General features: G+C 52.4%; 1 protein-coding gene across 1 annotated transcript in view; it reads left to right on the top strand.

Annotated features, from left to right (window-relative positions):
* Positions 1–10,532: 10,532 nt before the first annotated feature.
* The window catches only part of DLGAP5 (DLG associated protein 5), a 34,810-nt gene continuing 33,995 nt past the window's right edge, over positions 10,533–11,347 (top strand). The window contains 1 exon segment of the mRNA XM_061560769.1: positions 10,533–10,649. The gene's annotated coding sequence lies outside the window, so the exon portion shown is untranslated.

The following is an 11,347-nucleotide window of genomic DNA, read 5'->3' as shown; positions in this document are numbered from 1 at the left end:
TTAACTACCTCGCCTGGTATACAGGAGGTCGTTGGTTCGATCCCGACCCTGACGCCTGTTGTATATTTTGAGTTTGCATGTTCTCCCCGTGGTCAAGTGGATGATTCTCCGGGTACTCCGGGTTTTTTCCCCTCCACATTTAAAACGTGCGTTCGGAGTAACCGGCCGCTATACATTTCGACGTAAGCCCACTTCGTTGATCTACCATTTCTACCATTTGCGAGGTCGCTTCTGAAAAAGCTCTATATAGGTCAGTGGGCCTTACCTGGTAAAATCAAAAAAATACTTAAATACTTTAGTTTTTGAGTTCAGCAAGAGGTGGTGGTGGCTTTGGGGGGGAGGCCTTAATCCAGCAGTGGGTTGACCACGGCTCACGATCTGGCCAGGTGCCGGGTGTGCAGATGCCCGACCCGAACTCGGAAGGTTCAGGAGTTCAACGTCAGGTGGGAGAGGTCATTTGTACGCGATAGCCATTGGCTCGCGGTAGGAAACCAGAGGGGCGTTTTCACGCGAAGGGAATCACTCGAGAAATTCCACACAGGTGGGTCATAGGGCCCCCTCACCTCGCTGTGACGATAGCTGGGCAGGAGTCTCTTGCACGCTCTTCTCTTGCTCCTACCACGATGACTGTTCCGGTAAACGTCACTTAACACATCCCTGCGGAGGGAGCTGGTAGGAACGCTGGGTTGCTCGGTCAATGGCCAGGGTCAACGGCGGCGTGGTGTATTCCGCAAATATGCCCGACTGTGAGGGCGGGCACAAGCCGGCGTGAGTAGGTTAAACGTTGAGTTTTATAAGGGCACCACGGGGTGACCAGCCCCTCCCCACCCAGCCCCACCCTGCCCCACCCTGCCCCACCCTCTCCCCACCCAGCCCCGCCCCACCCAGCCCCACCCTCCCCCCACCCTGCCCCACCCAGCCCCGCCCCACCCTGCCCCACCCTGCCCCACCCTCCCCCCACCCAGCCCCACCCGGCGCTCTAAACGCAAAACTACCGCCCCCCCCCCCACACACACAATGCTCTCTACGCGATCCACCAGCCCTCCCACGCCTCTTTCTCGCTCAAATCTCGTTACGAGCGGCGGCTGTTAATTTGCGGCGACTGTCGAGAAGAGACTCGGCGCGTGGCGGCGATACGCGGATGGAGGGAGGACGAGGAGGGGGGGGTCTCCCTTAATGAACCCCAACACCTTCGCTAGCCGCGGACGGGTTCGAATTAAAAGTGGTAAAATGCTTGTCGCGTGGGAGAACGCGGCTGCCACTGGAGTGTCACCGCCTGCAAAGGAGGGGAGGGGGATGTGGCTGTCAACGAGTAAGAAGGCGAAAATAATGCGCGCACTATAATCGCGCCGATTTACAGAATGTAGTTACAGGGCAATCGATATAATTCATCGCCGTGTTGTTACCACCCCTCACTCCCTCCCTGCCCGCGCCTCCGATTTGCACGGTTGGGGCTGTGTACGGCGCGAAAGAGGTTCAACATAACGCATGTCCACACACGTGGGTAGAGATTGCATCAGTCGTCACAATGAATAACACTGTGTGACGCACTTATAATGTTTTGTTCCTGGGTAGTAAGTGTTATTTCCTCATTGCTTATGCCTCAAAAGTATAGAACATGGATATTATTCAATCCTGATGTGAAGCTTTCGTGGCTGCAGGAATCAATACTCTTTGGTTCTTTCGGTAAAGTCAACCACAGCAAGGGGAAAACAAACTGCTGAAGTTGTTTCTTGTTGTGGTTGTCCCACCTGATGGCGATTGCTTGTGTTGCAATCAAAACGTCGTGATCTATTATTTTTCTACCTACGTGACTTTACCGAAAGAACCAAAGAGTATGGCTATTATTCCCCAGAAACTTTGCTTTTGTGACCAGGACAGTGACGCGATCCGCGGATCGAGGAATTGTTTCACGCGAAACCGCATACCCTTTTGTGATTGGCTAATATCTGCACGATCGGTGTAGATATTAGCCAATCGGAGGCCACGTGAAGTGTTGAAGGTCCGCTGGCAGGAAGGTGATGGGACAGACGCAGGTGCCTTTGACTGATTGACTGAGATGATTGTGCCCCCCCCCCCCCCCACTGTGGAAACGTGATTCTCAGAGTATTTGGCCGCTATAAATCCTCACGCGTAAAGCCACCTCGGCGCGCTATCATTGGCGACCGCCGGGTAGCAGCTCAGTGTACCTCGCTTTGTAAAATCAAATAAAACGTGGTGACGGTAAAACTCTCTCCCCGTTGTTTTCGACGCACGCCACCACAAACCCAAACACCACCAGCGCGCAGAGACTCGGCGCGTGGCAAGTCTGATTCTGACGGGGTGGAACCGCTCTAATTTACACGTTGATATTTCATTCACAAGCCCATTGTCACGTTTAAATGGAATTTCCAATTCGCTGGTGATGTATTTATCCGTGTTACGAAGAAGAAGAAGAAGAAAAAAACGTATCACCGCCTAACGGAGAATTAATTTTGCGCGCTTCTCTCACGCGTGCACGCTCGGAAAGCGGACGGCGTGGTGTGGGGTTGGGTGTGTGGAGACCGCGTTTGGAAATAAGAGCGGCGAGATTGCCTTTCTTGACGGGGTATTGTTTAGCGTGCGGCTAGACGGAGGCCATTGAATTATTAATCGTTCGTGGCGAGGTTCTTTCAGATGTGGATTACGGGCGAAAATGTACGCCTCCGTGAGGTTTGCGCCTAATTTGATGTAAAGCCATTTAGCGGGCGTGGCGCGCTTGGCCTCTGCTCTGGCGTGTGACGCATGGGCACACAGCAGAGGTCGCAAACGGGTTTTGATTCCTTACCCGATACCCGGCTACCCGTACCCGGCCGGGTATCGGGTAGGGTACGGGTACGAGTACTCGATTGCGAACTCTGGGATGAAGCCATGTTGCAGGCGCGGGTGGGTTGATTATAGGAACTTGAATTGTGAGAAGAGACAAGACGTTGGGAAATGAGTGACAAACAGTTACTCACCAGTGACTCACGGCCTACCCGGCTACTCGTACCCGGCCGGGTACGGGTAGCCGGGTATCGGGTAGGGTACGGGTATCGGGTACCCGATTGCGACCTCTGGCACACAGTCGGGGCACGGCTCTTCGGTGGAATCTTGGTGGGATGGGATGGGATGATGGGATGGGTGCTTAATTTTTCACTGGATATGTTCCAGCTCGCCGGTAAACTGGCAGAGGTTGAGAGGCACGACTCTCGTGGCCACGGCCATCGGGAAGCGGTGCAAAGGACGCGCTCTGTCGGGGTTCCGCTGGCTGGTGGAGTGGAGTAGAAGATGGGCGAGGATGGAGTGTGGTCAACTCCCGCGACTGACGGCGGCGCGGCGATGCCATCTTGCAGTGGATTGAAAAAGGAACCCGGACTTGATTATTGTTTAGTCATGCAATTGTGATCACTGTTACACCTCTCGCTGCCGAGAGGGCCAGCCCTGCGGCCATGAAAGCCAGGCATGGTCCCGCTGAGATGCGCGTACAGCAATTCCATGGACGGCCAAGTCGCATCTTATACTCGCCGAGTGTTCTTGAGTCGGCTTGGTTTCCTCCATCAGGCCCAAACGACTGTCCAGGCCAGTGGCAACGATCAGCAAAAGCAAACTTAGCAAAGGCTTAAACAGATCAGTTAAAATCTTTTTTTTATCTCACTAGGTAAGGCCCACTGACCTATATATAGCTCTTTTTCAGAAGCAACCTGGATATCACAAATGATAGCTCTACGAAGTGGCCTATCGTGTGAAAACTTATAGCAGCCAAATGCTCTAAACGCGCAAAATGTCTAAATGTGGAGGGGAAAAAACCGGACGAAAATCCCCGCGACCACGGGGGAGAGAGACCTGCAAACTTCACGAGGCAGTTAACATCTCGCCACCGTGGCGCCCTCACTTCACTTGATGCTGATGCTGCGTTGGCAGCTGTACACAAAACACAGAATTCCACGCATTCGTCACTAACACTGTGTGGCCTTAAAAGGAAGAAATATATATAATATGCGACGTTTCGGGCAATGGCCCTCCTTGACTGTGTTCCATTTCGAGGCCACGTTGTTAGTGACGAATGCGTGGAGTTTAGAGCAAAGCTCAGAGCCCCGCCCCCCCAATACATTGAAGCCCCACTCCCACTCCTCTCGAAACCACGCAACACATAGGGAGTCGCCATTGAATGCATTATTCATCTTACAACGTGAGCTTCTCATGAACACGTCAACGACCGCTCGCTTTCTGACATTCGGATAAATTCAACATTTGAAAATGTGTGCCACGATGGCGAGATGTTAACTCCCTTGCCTGGGTATACAGGAGGTCGTGGGTTCGATCCCGACCACAACACCTGTACACTTGGAGTTTGCGTGTCTCTCCCCCAACGTGGTCGTGTGGATTTTTCTTCGGGTCCTCCGGTTTTTCGCTCCACATTTAGAAGCAAAGTGCGTTTAGAGTATTTGGCTGCTATAAATGTCCACGTGATAAGCCACTTAGTTATCATTTGTGGCCGGGTTGCTTCCCTCTTATGTATCCTTCATCTCACTACATCCATATACATAATGCGCATGCATAATATGCGTGTGTGATGTACATACATTATTTATGGTGAATAACTGTGAATAACCCGACCAAAAAAAATATATCGATTGACATTTATATGAATCCATTAACCCTCCGAGCTAATGATCACACCACGTGATTGATTCACAGGTGACGTCAGCACATTTATGCCCCCGTCTATTTAACACCGAAGCAGGAGGAGGATTTCTCCACAACTCTGGCTGTCGCCTGATGCTGCTGCTCGTTGTACTTACCGGCGAAACGTCACCAGGTACTCGAATTGTAAATGCTGTACTGGGTTTACTCTCCAACACACAACCGCTGTGCTGAACTAGTAAGGAATTGGCATGTTATGTTTACGTGACAAACCTAACGAATTGTCCGTGTCGTGTAGTCGTCCTGTCGCTGGGGCTTGTAAATTGAGAGCGCGGTGGGGGGGGGCAGACTGTTTTCTGGGATGGCAGAGTGGTCTGGAAGTCCCTGGGTATCCATTTCCGACTCGAACGCTTTTCTGTTTGTCGAGTTTGTGGGAGAGTGTGAGTATGTGGAGTGTGTATCTGTCAAGCATCTGGACACTTTCAAACAGAAAAGCGTTCGAGTCGGAAATGGATACCCAGGGACTTCAGATTGCGATGCACGTGTTCGCGACCACTCTGCCATCCCTGGCATCCCAGAAAACAGTCTGCCCCCCCCCCACCGCGCTCTCAATTTATAAGCTCCAGCGAAAGGACCACCGCACGACACGCAAGCAAGGCTTTGCTGGCTGGGTCATGTAGCCCGCATTCCCAGCCACCGCATAGCCCAAGCAGCTTGTGTTTGACCGGATAGAGCCTCCTTAACGGACGCAGCAAGAGCGAGAGAAGAGATGGAGTGATGTGGTACAGGAGGATGTGGAGCCGAGTGGACTTGTCCGAGACTGGTACCAGCGGTGTCAAGATCGGCCTCTGCGGAGGAGGCTCGTGAAGGACACTACTACTGGGCAGTTGGAGGCAGTCGCCCTCCAACAACAGCGGAGGGCGGAGGAGCGACGCTCACAACAACGAGCGGAGCGCCGGACGGGTAAAATGTATCAAGTTGGCACAGTAGGGGGGACAGGTGGTGCATCTACCGGTCATCTCAGTCGGTCAACCCATGGCACCTGGGTCTGTGCCACCTTGCCAGCAGCGAGCCCACGATACTTCACGTGGCCTCGTCGGAGTGTATCTCGTCTGGCACAAGCGTCGTGGCGACGTCTCCGTGACTTAGTGGCGAATGGCGGCGGCTGTTGTGATTTTCTCCCCCACTGGGGTTTCTCTTCTTGGCTAAAAAATAACCAAAGCGCATACAATGTAGCTGGCTGGTATATATTGGCGACACAATGCTGAAGGATTTTATCCCTGGCAAATTACTCAATTCAGATTACACATTTGCACGATTTACTCCACCCCCTGTTGTGAAAAACGGAGCAAGACGTTTCTGAAAAAAAAGTCACGTGACTGACTCGGTGAGGTTCTTCCTGGGGAGAAAACGAGCTTAAATTTACATAACAAAGACAAAGATCCCCCCCGCCCCGTATAGCCTTAGCAGACTGTTGGGGCAAGTGCTGTTAGCGAGCAACTATGAAGGCCGTAAGGGTACACGAGGGGGTGGGTGGCCAGCACCACGCCCGACCGCCTTTGCCTCCCCAGTGGCGATGTTTACACGTCGCACCAGCTACACATTTGAGTCGACCTAGGAGATGCTCCAGGACCGGTTCAGTTAATTGTCTCGGGCAGTGTTGGCCGTGAGCGGGAATCGAACTCGGGTCACCGGGTTCGTAGCGCAGCGCGCTCACCGCTACCCCACCAGGGGAGAATCACGTTTGTATTGGAGGAGAAATCCGATGAGCTATGAAGCTCTTCATCCCCCCTCCCACACACGTCCAGTCACGGACATTCCAACTAACGATACAAAAGAAAAACCCCAATAGGAGTGAAAAATTGAGAAAAAAAAGTGTAAGCAAGTCATTAAATAGAATTGAGAGAATTCACGATATAAGTCAGATTTTTCAAGCTTGGCTAACGCAGAATAAAAACAGTCCCAGTCCACACCAAGATAACGCCGCATTCGTCCCTCAATAAAATCGTACGTTAACATTGAAATTTCGATACACAGGTGAGGATCAAAGTTACAAATCACATTTGCAAAGATTCGCGCTGTATCCAGCTGTATCCAGCGCTAATCTTCCGCTTCAGGGTGTGTTTTTTAAAGGAAGATTTACGATCTTAATTTGAAGCTTTCGTGACTGCAGCAATCCCATACTCTTTGGTTCTTTCGGTAAAGTCACGTGGGTAGAAAATGAATCGATCACGACGTTTCGATCGCAACACAAGCAACCGTCATCAGGTGAAACAAACAGCAGGAGAACTGCTGACGTAACCCCAGCAAAAAAAAATTGTTGAAGACATTTTCGCTTTTAATATTTTGAGGCTTACCTCGTTTTTTTTGCTTCAATAATTTCAAATTAAATCGGCTTATCTTGCGGCACACAGCGCGCAACCCATCGAATGAGGGCACGGACTAAGTAATGAACGTATCAAAAGCGACATCTGTCCTGCGGCTGGACGAAGTACCGCGTGGCACAAGCGGTGGCATTACCAAATACAGAAAGTCATCACTGAAGGCCCTCAAACCAGAAGTGCCGAGGGCCTGACAAGAAGAACGTCAATCCGGCCCTGGATCCGTGTAATGAAGTGACGACATCAGGAGGGGGGGGGGCAGCTTAATATTAAATGTAAGACTTTGACGCAAACAAGTTAAATATTTGAAAATGGGACATTTTTTTGGCAGTATAAAAGTATGAACAAAAAATAGGGGGGGGGGGGAATAATAGGTTAGTCTTACCAGTGGTGAGCCCCTATGGAAGGCTGCCTCTGGTGTAGGCCAATCAGTTTGAAAGATCATGCACAAATAATGATCAGATAATGTGTTTGCATGTTCAGCACAAGCACGTGCGGCTAATGCAGAATTGATTCCTTGCAAAAGGTTTTTATTTGGCGTATGAACATCTTAACACCTATATTCTTGGTTATTTCGGTAAAGTCACGTAGAAGGGAAATAATACAATAATAAAAATATACAATAATAAAAATATAAAACAACAATTCTCACGACGTTTCGACTTCAACACAAGCAATCATCATCAGGTGTGAAATCAAATTTTCTTGCTGTGGATTTCACACCTGATGATGATTGCTTGTGTTGCAGTCGTGATAATTTTATTGTTTTATATTTCTATTATTTTATTATTTCCCTTCTACGTAACTTTACCGAGAGAACCAAGAATATGAATCCCTGCAGTCACGAAAGCTTTAAATCAAAATCTTAACACCTGTTTTGTTGCCAGAAAGGGTTAATACCTATTTAATTTTTTTTCATATTTCAAGTTTGTCGCTGAGCGAGTGATAATACTCTTCAACACGTGTAACAAATAGGTCGAAGGCCACGGTGGAGGTTCTTTTACAAACTGGCAGTCTTGGAGGACAATTATCATCACAGCAATCTGCATATATTGTGCTTCTATACAGATCCCTCCACCCTCTATGCGGGTTCGGTTTGTGCCGATTTCGCGTATAACACCCAGGGGTCTGCAACCAAAATAACAAGAGCATTTTTTTTCGATTTCGGTAACAAACACACCCTTTAATATTTCAAAATCCGCCAACGCCACTAGTGTTGAATCGAGACGGTGGTTTCCTTAATAAGTAACCTCAAAAGGGGTCCGACAAAAACGCCGCGGGGGTCCGAGCCCTGGGGCTGCGAACCCGTGCGGTGTGAATTGACTCGTAAGGCGGCTATGCGGTCGGGCGTGGGACAACATCGTGATGCGTAATGTGCGTGTGTACTGTGTGTGTACTGTGTGTAACGTGTGTACTGTGTGTGGGTGTACTGTGTGTATGTGTACTGTGTGTGTACTGTGTGTGTACTGCGTGTGTACTGCGTGTGTAACGTGTACTGCGTGTGTACTGTGTGTGTAACGTGTACTGTGTGTGTAACGTGTACTGTGTGTGTACTGCGTGTGTACTACGTGTGTGTACTGTGTGTAACGTGTACTGCGTGTACTGTGTGTGTAACGTGTACTGCGTGTGTACTGTGTGTGTAACGTGTACTGTGTGTGTACTGCGTGTGTACTACGTGTGTGTACTGTGTGTATAACGTGTACTGCGTGTGTACTACGTGTGTGTACTGCGTGTGTACTACGTGTACTGTGTGTGCACTGCGTGTGTACTGTGTGTGTACTGCGTGTGTAACGTGTACTGCATCTGTACTGTGTGTAACGTGTACTGTGTGTGTACTGCGTGTGTAACGTGTACTGTGTACTGCGTGTGTAACGTGTACTGCATCTGTACTGTGTGTGTAACGTGTACTGTGTGTGTACTGCGTGTGTAAGGTGTACTGTGTGTACTGCGTGTGTAACGTGTACTGTGTGTGTAACGTATACTGCGTGTGTAACGTAACTGCGTGTGTACTGTGTACACGGTGTGTACTGTGTGTGTACTGGGCAGGGAACGGGGCAAGAAGGGATGGATGATGGTTCACGCGGTCGAATTTTCCGGATTACAAGACGCTCCGGAAAATAAGACGCACACCCAACCAACACGTGTGTGGCCTCTGTCAATAGAGTCGCTATTGAGACCTGGCCAACAACAACAACAACAGCAGCCGCCATTCACAAAGTAGCAGTGGCGTCACCACGGCGCCTTGTGCCAGGCTAGGTGCACTTTGAGGCAGTCGCTTGAAGTGTCGGAAGGCTCACTGCTGGGCAAGGAGGTCGCGGGACAGACCCAGGTGCTATAGGTTGACTGAAACGACTGGAAGATGCATCAGCTGTGCACCCCCACCCCCCCACCAATACCCCCCCCCCACCCACCAATACCCCCACCCACCAATACCCCCCCCGCCAATACCCCCCCCGCCAATAATCCCCCCACCAATACCCCCCCCCACCAATACCCCCCCCACCAATACCCCCCCCACCACCAATACCCCCCCACCAATACCCCCCCCACCAATACCCCCCCCCCCGCCAATAACCCCCCCCCCCACCAATACCCCCCCCCACCAATACCCCCCCCACCATACCCCCCCCCCACCAATACCCCCCCCCCGCCAATACCCCCCCCCGCCATAATCCCCCCACCAATACCCCCCCCCACCAATACCCCCCCACCACAATACCCCCCACCAATACCCCCCACCACCAATACCCCCCCCACCAATCCCCCCCCCACCAATACCCCCCCCCCACCAATACCCCCCACCCCCCACCAATACCCCCCCCCACCAATACCCCCCCCCACCAATACCCCCCCCACCAATACCCCCCCCCCCACCAATACCCCCCCCCCACCAATACCCCCCCCACCAATACCCCCCCCCACCAATACCCCCCCCCCACCAATACCCCCCCCCCACCAATACCCCCCCCCCGCCAATACCCCCCCCCCGCCAATACCCCCCCCCCCCGCCAATAACCCCCACCCCCCACCAATACCCCCCCCACCAATACCCCCCCCCCCACCACTCCCACCCACCCAGTGTGCCTACTCGTGTCACTTTATCCGCCCGGCGCTCCGCCCGTTGTTGTGAGCCTCGCTCCTCTTGCCCTCGGTTGTTGCTGTGGAGGGCGACTGGGGATAGGGGGGGGCTAGGAGGGGGAGGGGCTAAGGGGGGGGAGGGGGAGGGGCTAAGGGGGGGGGGCTAGGAGGGGGCGGGGCTAAGGGGGGGGGGCTAGGAGGGGGAGGGGCTAGGAGGGGGAGGGGCTAAGGGGGGGGCGCTGGTGAGGGGCGGGGCTAGGAGAATAGGCGGGATTGTCAGGGGTCGGGGGGCGTTAACGATCAGTTTGAATGGACCAATGGGAACGCGAGAAAGTGGCGTGACCCCAACGGGCTCCGCCTCCTCGGATGTCTTTCGTCTCCGACCAATCACCGCGCAGAATTTGACTCCCCGGGCGAGTGACGACGCCGGCGCCATCGTCCAATAGGAATTGAGTTTGACGAAATTTGAACTACTCGGCGACTTCGTTACCGAGGGTTGCGTCGTCGGTCGTAACGGTGAGGAGCGATACGTGGTGAGGAGTTGAGGTGAGCGTATTGTATTTATGTGTTTGAATACACTTGTGTGTTCACGCTGATAGAGATGTGTGTTCACATCGTCTGCGTGTGTATGCGCGGTCGTGTATCATGGTGGGGAGCGGTGGTGTAGTGGTTAGCGCACTGCGCTACAAACCTGGCGACCCGGGTTCGATTCTCGCTCACGGTCAACATCAGGGACGATTATGTGAACCGGTCCTGGGCCCCCCTAGGTCGACTCGGCCTCAAATGAGTACCTGTTTACACATCGCACCCAGGTACTCATTTGAGGCTGAGTGTGTAAACATCGCCACTAGGGAGACAAAGGCGGCCGGGCGTGGTGTTGGCCACCCACCCCCTCGTGTGCCGTGCCCGCCTTCATAGGTGCTTGCTAACAGCACTTGCCCCTACAGTCTGTTAAGGCTACACGGGGGATCGTTGTCTTTGTATCATGGTAGTATGCGTGGTCGTAGGGAGCGGTGGCGTATCGGTTAGCGCACTGCGCTACTAATCCAGTGACCCGAGTTCGATTCCCACACGGGCAACACCAGTGACGATTGTCCGAACAGGTACTGGTCCTCCCCTAGGTCGATTCAGTCTCAAATGAGTACCTGGTGAGATGTATAAACATCGCCACTAGGGAGACAAAGGCGGCCGGGCATGGTACTGGCCACCCACCCCCTCGTGTGCCGTGCCGGCCTTTATAGGTG

The sequence above is a fragment of the Lethenteron reissneri genome, chromosome 26 (assembly GCF_015708825.2).
Source record: "Lethenteron reissneri isolate LAM-NWPU_2019-01 chromosome 26, ASM1570882v1, whole genome shotgun sequence".
NCBI lineage: Eukaryota > Metazoa > Chordata > Hyperoartia > Petromyzontiformes > Petromyzontidae > Lethenteron > Lethenteron reissneri.
This window is presented reverse-complemented; position numbering and strand designations above follow the sequence as displayed.